The following is a 17,285-nucleotide window of genomic DNA, read 5'->3' on the forward strand; positions in this document are numbered from 1 at the left end:
CTCAGACAATGTCCAGCACTGATCTTATTTCTAGCTTTAGCCAAGATATTCAGTAACTTCTCCCCATCCATCAACCTGATTCTGATCAGGTTAATCTTCTGACTTTTCTTTTCTTTTTTTATTTTCTTTTGCCTCCTCTTGAACTTCTGAGAAGACTACTTCATCTTTTTCATAGAGAAAATAGAATACATAAGAGGGTTCATTCTCATCTCTCCAGTCATAAGATCGACCTCCATGCTCATTGCCACTTTTTCCTTTTCCCTCTCAAATAGAGGAGGTATCCTTCTCTCTGTTCATGGCAAACTCCCCCCATCCATTATTTTAGATATATTTCTTCACTCCTCTTAGATACTTACTCTAACAATTGTCTCTTGTCTTAAATATTCATCTTCTCTCTCCTTATTGGATTTTTCTTTCTAGTACATAAATATGCTCAATTCTATCACCTATGAAAGAAACTTTTAACTGTTACTCTGTGTTTTCTACCCATCACAAGACTTCTCCCCTGCCTGCTATTATACAGTGGTTTACATTGGGTATAAGATAAACTTCAATCACCCTCCTATATAGTTATCTATTTAGTCAACAACTATTTGTTAGATTTCTGCTGCTTACCAGTAACAGGGATGCTGTTTGAAGTATAGAAGTGAATAGGAGAGATGTGGTCACTAGCCTTGTAGGACCAGACACCAGTAACGAATACAAGATATTTTTATGAGGTGAGCCTTATTTGTCTTCTAAACTCACATCTATCGATCTCTCTATCTTACTATCTCTCTGCTCTATTTATTTATCTATCTATCCACCTATCACTTATGCCCTAATTAAAAATCTGCTTCATACACTACCAAGCTTTTGCACATCCATGATTATACCTTAGAATGCCTTGCTAATCCTTTTGCTGCAGTGCTTTTTATGCTTTCTCTAATTTTTTTGCCTATATCTTTCCTAAGTATAGATTATATATTTATCCTCTGCTCACATATCACTCTCTCTTTCTGAATTATTATAGCATCCCCTAATAGGTTGTAACGCTTTCTATATTTGTCCTGCCCTCTGCCCCTACTAAATGAGTACCTTGGCCTCATGTCATGTAGGTATGCCTTTTCTTTGCTCAATACCTAAAATCTAAGTTACCTCTAGAAAGTGAGACCTCTCCTTTTTAGGCTTCAGCAATCTGCAGGTTGAAGTAAGGTTAAATTATCAGATTTTCCATTTGTTCTTTCCTATCTCTGCTCATGTAGTATTTCAGTGACATGGAAGTATATCCAGGCTTTTCTGGTAGTCTCCAAGGAATGTCTGATATTGTATACCTGATAAAAGTGGAAACTGCTATTACTAAGGTGAGCAACTGCTGAGTACTTGGTGGAGGTCAGGAATCTTCATTAACCATTGAACATTCTGGTCTCTGACTCTGTTCTAATCACTGGAAATCACATTGAAACCACACATGTCATGATAATCTTAATACTGTATTACATGTGTGGAACAGAGAGCAAAAACCCTTCTCTCCCACTCTGTGTCATTTTCTGAAAACATGAGTTTAGGCTGTCTCTCAGTGTGAAGTATGAGGTTACATGAAAATAGGTTATGCAGTTTCTTCTTCATCTCTGTTTCCTCAGACCTCAAACCCAGTTCATGCCACAAGGTAAGGGAGGACAATACGCTATTCTGCACCAATTCCTTCCTAGGCTCAGTCACCAGATGCCAGTATCCATAAAATCTCCTCTTTCAACATCTTCAGAACAAACGTTTTCATGCAAACCAACTACGGAAGATCTGTTTATCAGTTCACCAGACATGTTTAAATTTCCCTTTCTGCTGAAAGTAGTCAGTGTACCTTATAGATATGGTATCTGGAAATATGCATTGATTGAATAAATGACTGAGGTAATGCCCAAAATGATTATGTGCTTTGTAGTATCTCATCAGTTTTACTTTTATTCAGCCCCATTGCTTAGACTATAAGAGCCCATAAGTTGGAGGCCATATTAGCAAGTGAGAATTTGGACTATAGAAATAAATGTGAAAGCAGACACTGAAAAATATATTTTCATGTTATATAAGAAAAATGACTAGAACTATTATCATTCATCATCACCAACATAACTAAGCAATAAAATCCTCTAACTTAAGCCAACGTGTGCTTTGATTCTTTCTTTCCTGTATCTAAATTTCAAACGGCTAAATCCTTCCAAAGAAATGCCTTAGCAAAGCACTACTTTTCTGTATTAGAAAAGAAAGGACCTTGCATTCAGAGTTGATCATGGTGAACCAACCTAGTAGAGGAAGAAATCTGCTTGTAGGCCAAGAGGGAAAAAATTTGGGGAAGGCTCATGAAAGAAAACAATGAGAGAGCTAATGGTTGCCATCAGAATATAATTTGTGTGAGAAAAGCCAGATAACATATTAACCCTCCCCACAGACTCATAAGCCATAGGTTTGACCATATGGAAGCTCACATTCACAGTGAGTGAATGTAAATAAAGGTTTTCAACTCGAGCTATCAAGGCCATTTATGTTTCTGGCTCAGTAAGGCTTTCAATTCTTTCCTAGACATAGTTAGCATAAAAGAGCATCCCACTGTTTTCAGTACATTTGGATAAAAAAGTTCTTACTCTAATCCTTATTTGTTTTCTTATTATAGGCTTTTGAAAGAGAAAACATATTTCCTATGCTTTACTTTGCTGTTTCATAATGAAATATAATAAAGAATCACCAATTGACAACCATTATACCAAGAAAAATGAAATGTCATATTTTCCTGGTCTCAACGTTATCAATATTCCAAAGGAAAAAAACCTCTGCATGAGTTATGTTTGTGAGGACCTAGGAATCCAATAACAGTTTGCTATTGTTATTGCAATATTTCAATACCTTGGGCATTGAAAGGCAGACCCAGATATTTATCAACAGGCTGCTGATTCAAGTGTGGATGAGTACAGTGGTTAATACTCTATCTGCTGAATTTTTTTTTTTACTGAGAATAAGCCAATATTTTCAATCTTTCAGAATTAGTTTTCAATAACATGTCTTCATGCTGTGTGAATTCTATGCAGGAAGTTGTGATTGACACCAGGCAAGTAAGTTTACAGGTGTTTGAGAATCCCAGGGACGGGGGAGCCTGGTAGGCTGCCCTCTATGGGGTCACACAGAGTCAGACATGACTGAAGCGACTTAGCAGCAGCAGTGCTTAACTTGATCAAAAGTTAAGAATCACACATTATTCCCAAGAGAAGATGAGCAAAAGATTTCAGACATGCACAAAAAATTGGAAGGTGGGTATAGAAAATCAGTACAGCTAAGCATTTTATTTTTTAATTAATTTATTTATTTTAATTGGAGGATAATTACTTTACAATATTGTGGTGGGTTTTGCCATACATCAACATGAATCAGCCACAGGTGTGCATTTTATTTTAAGAAAGAATATTTGCTGGTGCCATTAAGAATGAAAAGGGTTGTGGAATCAAGAGCACCATTTTGAATTTATTAATATTTTTGTGGGAACATCCAAAGGGAATGGCCAAGTTGCTAGCTCAAAGGGAAGGTTTCCACTGAGAAAATTATCTACACAGGCACCCACTTTACACATGTACATAAACACACACCATGAAATCAGCATATTGATGCCTTTTAATGCCACAGAGCTGGATGAGAAAAATAATGGTATATGTGGGTAGAGAAACAATTTTCTCTGAGCCTGAGCCATACCAACATGCAGAGAACTATGGAGAAGGCAGAGACAGCTACAAAACCTAAAAACAGAGACTACATAGAGTTGTATAAGAACTGAGAGAATAACTACTGATATATAAGAATGATTTGTCTCTTAACTAATGATTAGTTTATTTAACCTTATTATTCATATATTTTCATGGATTTCTTTAAATTGAGAACAATATGTTTTGCTTTCCACTGATGCCAGGTCTAATTAGGTCATAATTTGATTGCATTTGTTCTTTTGATTTTATTATTTAAAATGAATTTTGACATAGACATATTCTGCTATTATTAAAAGACTCTTCACATGGTTAATTGTGTGCTAAGCAAGCAAAGGGAAAAATTCTAGAAGAACATCTTTCATTCATTTAAAGCAGAAAAGATAACAGAGTATGTCTGTAAGTGGATTGGAGATTGCATACAAGTTTGTTACTCTTTAATATGAAAGATATACAAACAAATTTTCAATAAAAGGACTATATTTATGATAATAGCTATAATTCAATAAAAAACATGATTTTTCCCATAAAATTAGAGACAATAAAAAGAGAAAATCCATACAACATGGCATGAATGACCAAGAATTCAAAACCTATTAGGAAAACAAAACCCCCAAACAAAAACAAAATAAGAAGCTACCTCTTCTTAATTTTTTCTGTGGCTTATTTTATCTCTAGAATTTATATTTAATTATTTTTAAATGACTTAATTGAGCAAGCTCCAAGAGATGGTGATGGACGGACAGGGAAGCTGGGCATGCTGCAGTCAACGGGTCACAAAGTATTGGACACAACTGAGAGACTGAACTAAACTGAGATCATTTAATTGCTATTTGATTAGCTACAAAATCTTGAGAGTCCCTTGGACAGCAAGGAGATCAAACCAGTCAGTCCTAAAAGAAATCAACCCTGAATATTCATTGGAAGGATTGATGCTGAAGCTGAAGGTCTAATCTTTGGCCACCTGATGGAAAGAGCCAACTCACTGGAAAAGACCCTAGTGTTGGGAAAGATTGAAGGCAAAAAGAAAATGGGACAATAGAAGATGGGATGGTTAGATGGCATCACCAACTCAATGGACATGAGTTTGAGCAAAGTATAGGAGACAGTAAAGGACAGGGAAGCATGGCATAATTCAGTCCATGGGGTTGCAAAGAGTCGGACATGACTTAGCAATTGAATAACAACAATAAAAATAAATGAATGAGAAGAAGATACTAATTTGATTCATTGCTTCATTCGTAAACTTGCTGGTTATTTGTATCATCATAAAGATATTTCAAGGTCTTTTATAAAGGACTCTGCCAAAAATGGTCCAATAATAAATCTTCCTCATATCTATTTAATATTTTCTACTTAGAAGTGTACTTCCATAATTAACTCATAACATTCACTTCAAAATCATCTTTTGATTTTTAGTGTGGGTATAATTATTTTCTTTTTTTTGAGATATGAAAATTAAAATGTAGCAATATTAAATAAAATGCTTAATATAAGGAATAGTAGGGGAAGGAAGAAGGCAATGGCAACCCACTCCAGTTCTCTTGCCTGGAAAATCCCATGGATGGAGGAGCCTGGTGGACTGCAGTCCATGGGGTCGCTAAGAGTCAGACACGACTGAGCAACTTCACTTTCACTTTTCACTTTCATTCACTGGAGAAGGAAATTGCAACCCACTCCAGTGTTCTTGCCTGGAGAATCTCAGGGACAAGGGAGCCTGGTGAGCTGCCGTCTATGGGGTCGCACAGAGTGGGACACAACTGAAGCGACTTAGCCGCAGGGGAAGGAAGAATATGGCAGGTACATGTTCTGTTTCACACAGGTTAGTAATTTCTGAAAACAAGCTCCCTCCACTGCCAGACTTTCCCTAGAAAATCACAGAGCATTGGTCAGAAAATGCTCCTTTTAAAATTCATGTTAGGTTTTGTCCTCAAATCCCTAGTGAGCAAATGAGATGTATCCTCCTTGCCTAAACTAGGCATTAAGAGAAAAGTGGCCTGTTTCTCACTACATGCATGGCAAATAGGGGTACTACTTAAGAAATCTCTATGAGAAAGAGAGATTTGGTTAGTATTTAAAAAGTGATGAGCTACCCGAGCCTATGATATGCTGCTGCTGTTGCTAAGTCACTTCAATCATGTCCAACTCTGTGCGACCCCATAGAAGATATGCTACTTTTTCTTAAATGAGTCCAGTGGTGTGCTCAAAGATAGGACCAATCACACGTTTCTTTCCCTCTCCACCATCATGATATTAGATTGATAGCTGGAGACCCATCACTGTGGGAGGATACATCACAGTAATCAGCCGGTGCTACTAATCAGGGCTTTTTGTTTGTTTGTTTCTTTTGATATTTATCAACACATATCTGTACATAGTTCATGTGATAGTTATAAAAAGAAGTCATTCTTCACAGTGCCACTGTTTATCAATTTACCAATTTTGAATGCTAGGAAACAGAGAATACATATAAAGATATTTCAAAAACACATGCCAAGGTGATTATAGTCATAGTGTACATATGTTCAGTCATGTCTGACTCTTTGTGACCCCATAGACAATAGCTCGCCAGAATCCTCTGTCCATGAAATTTTCCAGGCAAGAATACTGGAGTTGCCATTTCCTACTATACGGGATCTTCCCAACCCAGGAATCAAATCAGGGTCTCCAGCGTTGACAAGTGGATTCTTTACCACTGAACCACCTGGTAAGCCCTATAGACATAGTAAGGGTTTGGTTAATATTATAAAATATGCTATATTTTGTAGTAATAACACTATTATTTGGTATTTTCAAACTTTCTAGTGTTCCCAGGATAAATGTTTCTAACTTAAAAAAAAATTAACTTTCAGGAATAGCAATGTCAAAATATGTTTAAAAATCTGCTAAATTATTGTTAATATTCTGGTATGTCAGAATAAAAAATACAAATATGCTAGAGCAAATGTATTAATAATCATATGATTTGGCATTAGAAACTGTGCATTTATCTGAACAGATGACAAGACATTTTTCTACGGAACTGGAAATTATTCTCCTTATGTACTATGTTCTGAACAAGTGCTACTTTGAAGAGTACATGTTCCTCCACCCTGAAGATGTGAACATGACAAGCGTCTTCAGCAATACCAGTTGTATTTTTTTCTCAATGCACGTTTCATTGATTCTTCATTTAAGAAAAGCTGGAAAGTAGCTTTCTATCACATTTATTCTATGACATATAATTTCAACTGTGAGAGTTAGTAGCAGAGTGAATGACAAATGATAGGGAAAGATTGACAGATGCTAGTAATTGTATGGTTATTCTGTTCTGTCCAGACTTCTATATTTCATTTTGTCATCTTTTATATATTAAGCTTACTCATCCATCTTGTAGAAAAGTAGAAAATTGCATAAATGGGTTATCTGGTTGTATTAGCACTGATAGAATAGAAATGAGCATTACCTTCGAAAGTATATATTAGAGCTCATCAGAAGTGAGATGGTCTGCAATTCTCCCTGTCTGACAGGAACGGCAGTATTTTCTTGGACACAGTGTTCCAAATACCTATAAAGAATTTTTTCCATCTGAAAACTTTAGCCAATGGAAAAAGTAAAAGCATATCTACCTTCAGGAGAATATGGATATCAAATATGATACTTTTTTTTTTTTGTATTATGCACTTGAGAGCTAAAACCTCTGACAAAAGATTTCTTCCACTTAAGAATATTTTAAAAATCCATGAACTCGGCAATTTAATGTAACTGGAATTAGGGACAAGGGGTGTGTGTGTCGTTAGTCACTCAGTCATGTCCAACTCTGCAACCCCATGGACTGTACCCCACCAGGCTATTCTGCTATTATATAAACATAATAAAATAAATTGTTAACACTTTGTTATTAGTGGTTTCAAGACATTTAGTTATTTATACTATGATTTTAAGATCATAGCAATCATAGCCTAATTAATGCTACTGATCTTCCAACCCTTTCTTTGTCAGCTATCAGCTTCCTTCCAAATGCCATCAAATAAACCACTATTTATGCAAAAAGATTAGCTTTTATCTCACCAGATACATGTCATCCACCTCAGGGAGTCAAAACCTGATTTCATTGTTTTAGTATCCCAGAAAACATTCTCATTTGATCTGGTCCAAATGGTACATAGGTAACAAATTTCGGTACAAAGAAATCGTTGCTCAATATTCTGGCTTACCATTTAAAGGACAAGCAGGAAAAGGAACCACAGAATTAACTCTAACAAATCTTTTCATCATACTAATTTCATTATTTCATATGGTAAATATTTTTCACTGAGAGGTAGCGTGATAATTCAGACAAAGCTTGTCATCAGGGACTCTAAATGCCAGGAAGTTAGACACATCAACAGTCTTATTTATGGGTGTGCCTAAACTACCACATGGCACACAGAAGGAGGTTTTAAAAAGTGTTGAGTGAATACGTGAATTACACACAATATTTATAAAGCAGAGAGTGATTGGTGGCTTCAGAGTACCATTAATTAGGAGCTTGCATATATTAACAGGAGGAGGAGGAGATTTTCTCTCTGCTGAGAGGCTCACAGTGGGTGCTAGCACTGACATACTCTGTTACTTTCTTTATACCCTCATCCTCATCCCCCCAGACCTCCCTCATCTAATTGGATGAGTAGATTTGACCAGGATTTTCAGGAAAATACTATTAGGGCCCTCTTTTACTGAAAAATCTTCTGGGGTAAAATCCGATGAGAACAGTTGAGTTTTTCCTTTGTGGCTGACTTTTGGGAAAGTGCTAGAAAAACAGCCAGTTTCAATGCTGCATTTTAAATAAAGGCCATGAAAGAAAAATGATGGTGACCCCCAACAATGAAGACTTCCATTTCTTCTTGGATCAATAAAACAGTATGATTTGTGCTATGAAATATAACAGTATCCTATAATCATCAGTTCTCACTTTATAGAAAAGTAAATAACTGTTAAAAAGTTTATCATTACAATTGAAATCTTATTGATTTTTGTTCTCTGTTTTCTCCACTTACTTTTGGAGGAGCGATGTATTATTTTCTGCTCTTTTCTGTTATGTCAGTTTTAAAACTTTGAAAAACAAGTCCACAATCGAATGATTGAATGTATTTGTCAACATATTTAAAAACAATTCTTATGGTTAAACTCTGGCTCTATGGTCTCCATTTCAAGCTGACTCCTTATTCCTTGTCAATTACACAGGTTTGGACCAATATTTCTCAAACAAGGGGCTACACTGATAACTGTTTCTTCCTTGAGATCAGAACTCTACCCAAACCTGAGACTAGAGCCCTGCCTGCTCCTATTCTGCTTCACAGATGCCTCTGAAGCTAATTACTTATCTGAATCTCTCCCAGTTCCCCTGAGGCAGTGGTTTGTTTTCCCAGTGAAGTTCAACTGATATCCCTTGTGGGATTTAGCACCTGTTAATCATCTGGTTTTCTCTCATCAATAGCCTGCCATCAAAATCTAGGGACCAATGTTTGTCAGACTTTCACTCTGCATTCAGAATTGAATAGGTGTATACTCTTATGCTTATCAGAGGTGCATATTCCAGGACTCCAACTCATGAAAGTCTGACTTGGGTAGGTTGAGTGACAAAGCTGGCTTTCAGCAAACATACAGGCACATGCAATTACAAGGCATCCTCACTACAAACTTCGAGGAAGTACTCCCGGGAGTCCATCTTATCTGTCTCAGAAGACTGCTGTTCTCTCCTCTAGCATCAGTCCCACCACAAAGAGCATTGCTTTCTGTTTCCAGTTCAAGAACCTAGGAATGTTGGACTATCAAACTGCCTAGCCATCCTCACATGGTGCTTTGAACTGTCATCAGATTTTTCACTCTGTAAGTCTTTGAATAAAGGGGTTGCTTCTAAACAGCAAATAAATCAATGGTTCTAAAACTTAAGTGGGCTTCATTTACATCTCAATGGGAACTTTATACTGCCTTTGCCCCAATTATTCCCCTAAATGGTGCAATTAATTGTAATTCAACTTATCACCCTCTAAATGTGACATTTTAGCATTATAAGCAAAATATATGATTAAACATCTTCCAATGAAAGCATATTCAGTTGTAAAACAGAAATCTAATTACATTGCTACAGTTTTAGGCTGGGAGGTTTGACTTTATATAACTTTTGGCAGAACATATGTGAAGATGGTGTGAAATTACTTCAGGGTATTTTCCTTTTGTGAGAAATTATAGGTTTCATTACACAAACCAATTATTTTTCAAAAGTTATTGAGCTAAGGATAATAGCTATTTCTATAATATTTATGATATTTGTAAACTATGCCATGAATATTGCTGAATTTATGTAACTTCTCATAAATCAATCACGTACTTGTAGAATAAGGACCAATGCACTTATCATTTAAATAGGAAAGAAACCAACAAGGAGAATTTGGGAATTTGCAATAGAATAAAAATTGATTCCTTACTGTTTATAATACTATTAGTGTCATGAGTACTAGGAGAAGAAAAAAATATTCAGAATTGAATACTGTGAGATACATTGCTTTTGTCTATGAACTAAAAAGGTAGCGTGGTGTATGCTGAATGTATACACTGGCTTCTCAGAGATTTAAAATATTCTATCACTTTTACCCTGTATACTTATTCACAGTCATCAAATTATGAGTCCTAGTTTTTGGAGCCATTTTAAATGTCACGAAAAGAAGACTGTGCTGTGTACTACTTTGAACTTTTGGTTGACAGACCATGGGCACATCACTTAACTCTGAATTTCCTTTCCCTAAAAAGAGTGAATATGGGATGAACAATCTCTAAAATTGTTTCCAATTTGAAATTACATAAAAATTCCAGCAGAATAGAGATATATTGAATAATACACAAGCCAGGATGGATGAATTTGAGAATTTGGGTCAGGTATTAATTTTCTCTAAATCTCAATTTATTGTCATTTTTAAAAACAGAGCAATTTCAACTCTTGCGGCTGTTGTGAGAAATGAGGACAATGTAGCCAAAAACAACTAACAAAAGGTCCACAATATAGTTTGAGAATGCAATAAGTACTCAAAATCTTTACCAATATCATCATCATTTTCATCATCATTATTATATTATTACTGAGGCTATTTTTTATTATTTCATTGTTATGGCATTTTATGACTGTTAGAAAGTTTTGTTAACTGTATGGAAAATGCAAAGCTTCATTCTGCACGTAATCAGTATTTAGCTATCCATACGTCTACCTGAAGGTTTCCCTGGTAGCTCAGTTGGTATACAATTTGCCTGCAATGCAGGAGACCCTGGTTCAATTCCTCAGTTGAGAAGATCCCCTGGAGAAGGGATAGGTTACCCACTCCAGTATTCTTGGGCTTCCCTGATGGCTCAGATGACAAAGAATCCACCCACAATGAGGGAGACCTGAGTTTGATTCCTGGGTTGGGAATATCCCCTGGAGGAGGGCATGCAACCCGCTCCAGTATTCTTGCCTGGAGAATCCCCGTGGCAGAGGAGCCTGGTGGGCTACAGTCCATGGGTCACAAAGAGTTGAACATAACTGAGTGACTAAACACAGCATAGCACATGTTTACCTGAAATGGCTTAAATTTCTTCTATATTTAAAGCTGTACTGATCTTTTCTAGAGTTGTGTTTTTTGGAGGAATTCTAGGACATCTGCTTCTGGATTGAGGCAAACACTAAAAACATCATTTTTCTTGCATTTTTACATCTCTGTATCTGGAAACAGAGAGAGCAGAAACCAAAAAATAGATAAAAAAAGATACCAGAACTTCTTCAAAATAGAATAAAGCTTAATCTACAGAATGACTAGGTAAGAAGTAAGTTTTATGGTACTACTCCTTCGGCACCTAACCCATCCTCACAAGAGTCTAGCTAGCTATTTACATAAAGACTGTTAATATAAAGAAGGGTACCTTTAAAGAGGACCCAAAGCTGTTCTTTAACCATGCTTCTAAGTTCTAAAAAAATCAGATCCTTCAACTTTAAAAAGTGAAATAGACAATAGAAAATCCTTGGATATGCTATATAGATGAGAGGAAAGCCTTTTGGGAGGGCAATAAGGGCAGCAGACTTTATTTTGCAATTAGCAAAGGCTAAATGACTGCAAAGTAATTGACAGCTCCCTAGGTACTGACAGGAGCAGCTCAGTTTTGATTTAACACATTGACAACAAAACTCTGGGATTGTGAGATCTTTAAAAAGAAGCCACAAATCGATGAGTAAGGCAATCTACTTTAAGTGTTTTGCTCAGTAGAAGCCTTTGAACTCTGAATCCTGGGCAGAAGCCTAAACTAGGATAAGGGTATTTTCTCAGGGTGAGGATCCTTACCTGATTGTGTGGATTATCAAGCACTGTGTGGTACATCTTTTATCTTTTCCTCCTTCCATGTCCTTTTCCCCCTATCATAAATACTTATTATTCTCTTCCTCTGGCCAAGCCAAATGAACTAAAGATTAAAGGAAAGCCACTGCGGAAGAACAGACTGGCTGAAAGTTATATATATATGGAGAGAGAGAGAGAGAGTTGTTGCTGTTGTTTAGTCACTAAACCACATCTGATTCTTTTGCAACCCCATGGACTGTAACTTGCCAGGCTTCTCTGTCCATGGGGTTTCCCAAGCAAGAATACTGGAGAGGCTTGCCATTTCCTTCTCCCTCCAATAGACAGGATTATGCATGCATATATGGCTTTCCTGGTGGCCCAGTGGTAAAGAATCTACCTGCAATGCAGGAGACACAGGAGATACAGGTTCAGTCCTTTGGTGGGGAAGATCCTCTGGAGTAGGAAATGGCAATCAACTCCACTATTCTTGCATGGAAAATCCCATGGACAGAGGATTCTGGTAGGCTAGAGTCCATGGGGTTGCAAAAGACTTAGAGACTAAACAACAAACAACATATATATATATATATATATATATATATATAATGTATATGTGTATATACACATACATACATGCATGCTTGCAAGAGAAGATAGAAAGATATGTAGATATAGAGGGGAAGAGAGCAGACAGAAAGCATGCAAAAGGGAAAGATTAATTTGATTTTGTATACTCCACATACTTCTATATTCACATTTTACCAATGCTATAAATTATTTGATGCAGGAGACATGGGTTTGACCTCTGGGTTGGGAAGATCATCTGAAAAAAAGAAATGGCAACCCACTTTAATATTGTTGCCTAAGAAATTCCATGGTCAGAAAACCCCGGTGGACTATAGCCCATGGGGTCACAAAAGAGTCAGACATGACTTAGTGATTAAAACAACAACAACAATGTATTATTAGATTTTAGATCATTGCCAAATTTGATTTTCCTTTTAGAGTTCCCAGTGCAGTATTGATTTATATTTATTTGATTATCATTAGTGAATTAAACAGTTTCTACATATACCTTGTAAGCTACATGTTTAATATAAGGTTTGCATAAATAAATGCCTGAATATGTGCCAAAATGTTAATGACAGATAGATGAATGGTGTAACTGACATTTAAGTTTCTTTACTTTGCTTACTTTCATCTTTAATCTTTCAATCGTCCCTTATTGCCTTTTTAATCAAATAAATAGTTGACAATGACATGCCAGTCCTCAGTCAACTTTCATTTGTCTTCATATTTGTTAAACCACTATACTACATCAGCACAGAGCTAGTTACTGGAAATAGAGGTACACATAGGATATAGGGTCTGTTCCCATAAAGTCTAAAATCCAGGAGAGAATGTAATGAGTGTTATTGGTATTTACAATGTGCTATTTTTTAAAAAATAGAGAAATCTGCTTCTCAAAGGAGATGATATATAATGTAAGACCTAAAGAGTTAGTAGAAATTGGACAAAACTATATATGTAGCTGAGAAAAAATAATATCCTAAGAATTCTCATGGGCAAAGGAGCAAGTTTTATAACCATGGCCAGTTTGATGAATCACAAATAATTTTGTGTGATTTAACATAGGTTAAGTGATGAAAAGTTAATTGAGAAAATTTAAAAAGGAGGTAAGCAGGAATGTTAAAAAGAGCCCAAGCCCACATTCCAATAGTAGAAATAATAATTTGTTGAGTGACATGATTAAAATTGCCCCACTGAAAGATCACAGTATTCTTGCCTTGAGAACCCCATGAACAGTATGAAAAGGCAAAAAGATAGGACACTGCAAGATGATGAGATGGTTGGATGGCATCACCGACTCAATGGACATGAGTTTGGGTAAACTCCAGGAGTGGTGATGGACAGGGAGGCCTGGTGTGCTGCGGTCCATGGGGTCACAAAGAGTCAGACACGACTGAGTGACTAAACTGAACTGATATGATATTATTAGAGTCTGAATTGATAGAGATCCTGCAACTAGAGTGGAATACATTAGAGATGTATTTAGGAGATAAAATATGGAAAACTTTCTGACTCACTGAATTTGAAACATGAGAATAAAGAATGTGACTGGAATAAGTCAAACAAGTCTGAAATACATCAAACAATTTAAATACATGGCAGGTGGTACAAATGTCTATGGAATTAAGTTTGATTCAGGCACAGGGAAAAATGTTAAGACACATACAGAAAGATCAAAGGGAAATTTCAGATATCATGACTTTGGATATTATAGAAATATTCTGTAAAGTAGACCTGGCATTTATCATAAATTAATTTCCTTCAAATATCTCATTTTGTGTACAGTCAAGGAAACACACTAGAAAAAAACTATAAGACAAGTTGGATTGTTTACTGCAAAATGTTACTATCCTATTCAGTCCTCAAATAAACTGAATTTTTTGTGGTCACAACAATAGGCATACATGTTATATGGCTTTAAGGGACTTATTCTTAAATTCCAGATTAATTCTGACTACTTCCATGAAATTTTATCTGATATATGTTGACTAAAAAAATTTCTTTCATCCAAAATTCTATTGCTATAACATTTATATTTATAGTGTACTTTTATTGTATTATAAAAGATTGTTTTACCCAAAGATAATTGTAATATAATATTCAACAAATCATTAATTATTGAAATATAAGAAAATATCTATTTTGTGACACATCATTTTTCTGTCAGTACAGATGTGGATGTATCGGTGTATGTAGGTTTGCTTCTTTTCCAAAATGTATACTTCCATCTTTGTCATGCTGGTATTCATTGTAATTGACTTTCAGAGGAATGACATCTAAAATCATCATACCCTTGACTTTAGAAGAAAGCATCTGGGGTTTTGTCATTTCATTTAATGTTGACTCCTGATTTTTAATATGCATAATTGAAAATTAATTATATTGTTAAAATTTACCTTTAATAAAAATTCTGTTAAGAATAATTTAATTTTTAAGTATACTTTTTACATACAGTAAGGTAATAATGTTGGAATTTTTCATTCTTTGATTAAATAATATTTATACTGAAGTATTTTTGCATTCTTTATTAGAATAATAACATATTGATTATGTGTCATATTTAAATGTACTGCTAGAATATTGTTAGAATTCTAAATTGGATTTTTTATTTACATCAATGATTGTAATTGCCCTGAGGGTGTGTATATGTTTGTATATTTGTATATATACATTAATTTTTAATCAACTTTTGATTAAAGTCATGATGGCATTTAATAATGTGTTGGAAATTTTAGATTCCTTAAAAATTTTTTGATAATAATTGAAGTACCATTACATTTGTTTGTCTTGATATATTGAACAAGCAACCTATAATACTTTCTGGGATTTTTTTCCTGTTACTTGTCACTTTTTAGATTTTTTTACCTATTCTAGTAACCATTTAATTTCATATTATGCTAGAAATTCAGTTATATCGCTATGTGTTTGTTCATAGATTTATTTTACTTGTTTTGGTTTAAAAATGTGACACATTCATGGGTTAAGAAGTGTGAACAATAAAAGGCAGTCCAGCTCACAAGTTCAATATTTAATATCTAGTTCCTTTCTTGAAAGGGAAAAATACTTCTGTTGGTTATTAGCAAAATTCTAAATATTTTAATTAGATATCTCTGTATACATCTGATTTATTAATCTAGGCAGTATATTGTTATGTACTGAGAGATGTATGTACCAATAAGGACTGAGAGATGGAAGAGTGGAAGTATATACACTATTTAGAAATGTCACCACCCATTTATCCCCAATATATAATACTTTGTATTATAATATTTGTAAGTATCTGATCTTGTACAAACTGTCTTGTACAAAACGCTTTTCTTAGATATTTTACTCTCTTTCAAATTACTGGCATGTGCTACAGAAAATAAGCTCAGGATATGTATGGTTATGACATAAACGTGGTCAACTTCATACAATGTCTATACTCATAGTTCTGTTGTGAAAATAAAGTAACTTCATAATGATGATCCTAAATTTGTGTCACATTCTAACACATCTGCTAATTTATCAAAGATTCAACTGTCTTAAACAAAATTTGAAAGTATATTGTTGAAGTAAAGTTTGTTGAAAATTAGTTAACCGTATATGTGTATATGGGCTTCCCCAATGATCAGTGGTAAAGAATCCATCTGCCAAGGCAAAAGACCCAGGAGACACAGATTCAGTCCCTGGGTTGGGAAGATCCCCTGGAGGAGAAAATGGCCACTCATTCCGTTATTCTTGCCTGGAAAATCTCCTGGACAGAAGAGTTTGGTGGACTGCTGTCCAGGGGGTCTCAAAGAGTTGAATATGACAGAGCGTGCACATACATGCCATGCCAAGTCACTTCAGTCGTGTCCGACTCTGTGCGACCCCATAGACGGCAGCCCACCAGGCTCCCCCGTCCCTGGGATTCTCCAGGCAAGAACACTGGAGTGGGGTGCCATTTCCTTCTCCGATGCATGAAAGTGAAAAGTGAAAGTGAAGTCACTCAGTCGTGTCCGACCCTTAGCGACCCCATGGACTGCAGCCCACCAGGCTCCTCCGTCCCTGGGATTCTCCAGGCAAGAGTACTGGAGTGGGGTGCCATTGCCTTCTCTGATGCACATACATATTATGTGTATATATCATGTATCATCTAAAGTCGGAGAGCCAAAATAGGCTTTTTGTCTTTATTTGGTTATAAATTCATATCAGAAATGGAGAAACTGACTCCATTATTATAAAACCATGTCTAAGTGTTGGTCCAATATACATTTCAGTTCATATCGGTGCCTCTATTCAACTGCTTATGTTACCCAGGATGCTTCTTTCCCCATTTATATTGGCTAAAATAGAATAAAGATAATATTTTGCATTTATGTTTTTAATGTTTTTTTTTTTTAATTGATGACAACCAACCCTGGCCATTGTTGATCAAACAATCATGTCCCTTAAGAAGAATGTGTTCAGAGTAGTGCTGAAACATGATAAAAACTTGTGGAAAATAAGTAGCAAAATGTTTCATATTTTAAAAATGTTAATGCTAGTTAAAAAAGAAAACACTACAAATCTATCATGAGTCAGTCTTTATTATTTCTGAAACAATCCTCTTTAGTGACATATATAGGTCTTACTATTTCTTAACATGGCAGCAACCTAGGGATTTTGATGTATTTATACTGGTGGTCATAATGCTCTGTAGAGAAGATGC

This window comes from Oryx dammah, unplaced genomic scaffold (assembly GCF_014754425.2).
Source record: "Oryx dammah isolate SB20612 unplaced genomic scaffold, SCBI_Odam_1.1 HiC_scaffold_25, whole genome shotgun sequence".
NCBI classification, from domain to species: domain Eukaryota; kingdom Metazoa; phylum Chordata; class Mammalia; order Artiodactyla; family Bovidae; genus Oryx; species Oryx dammah.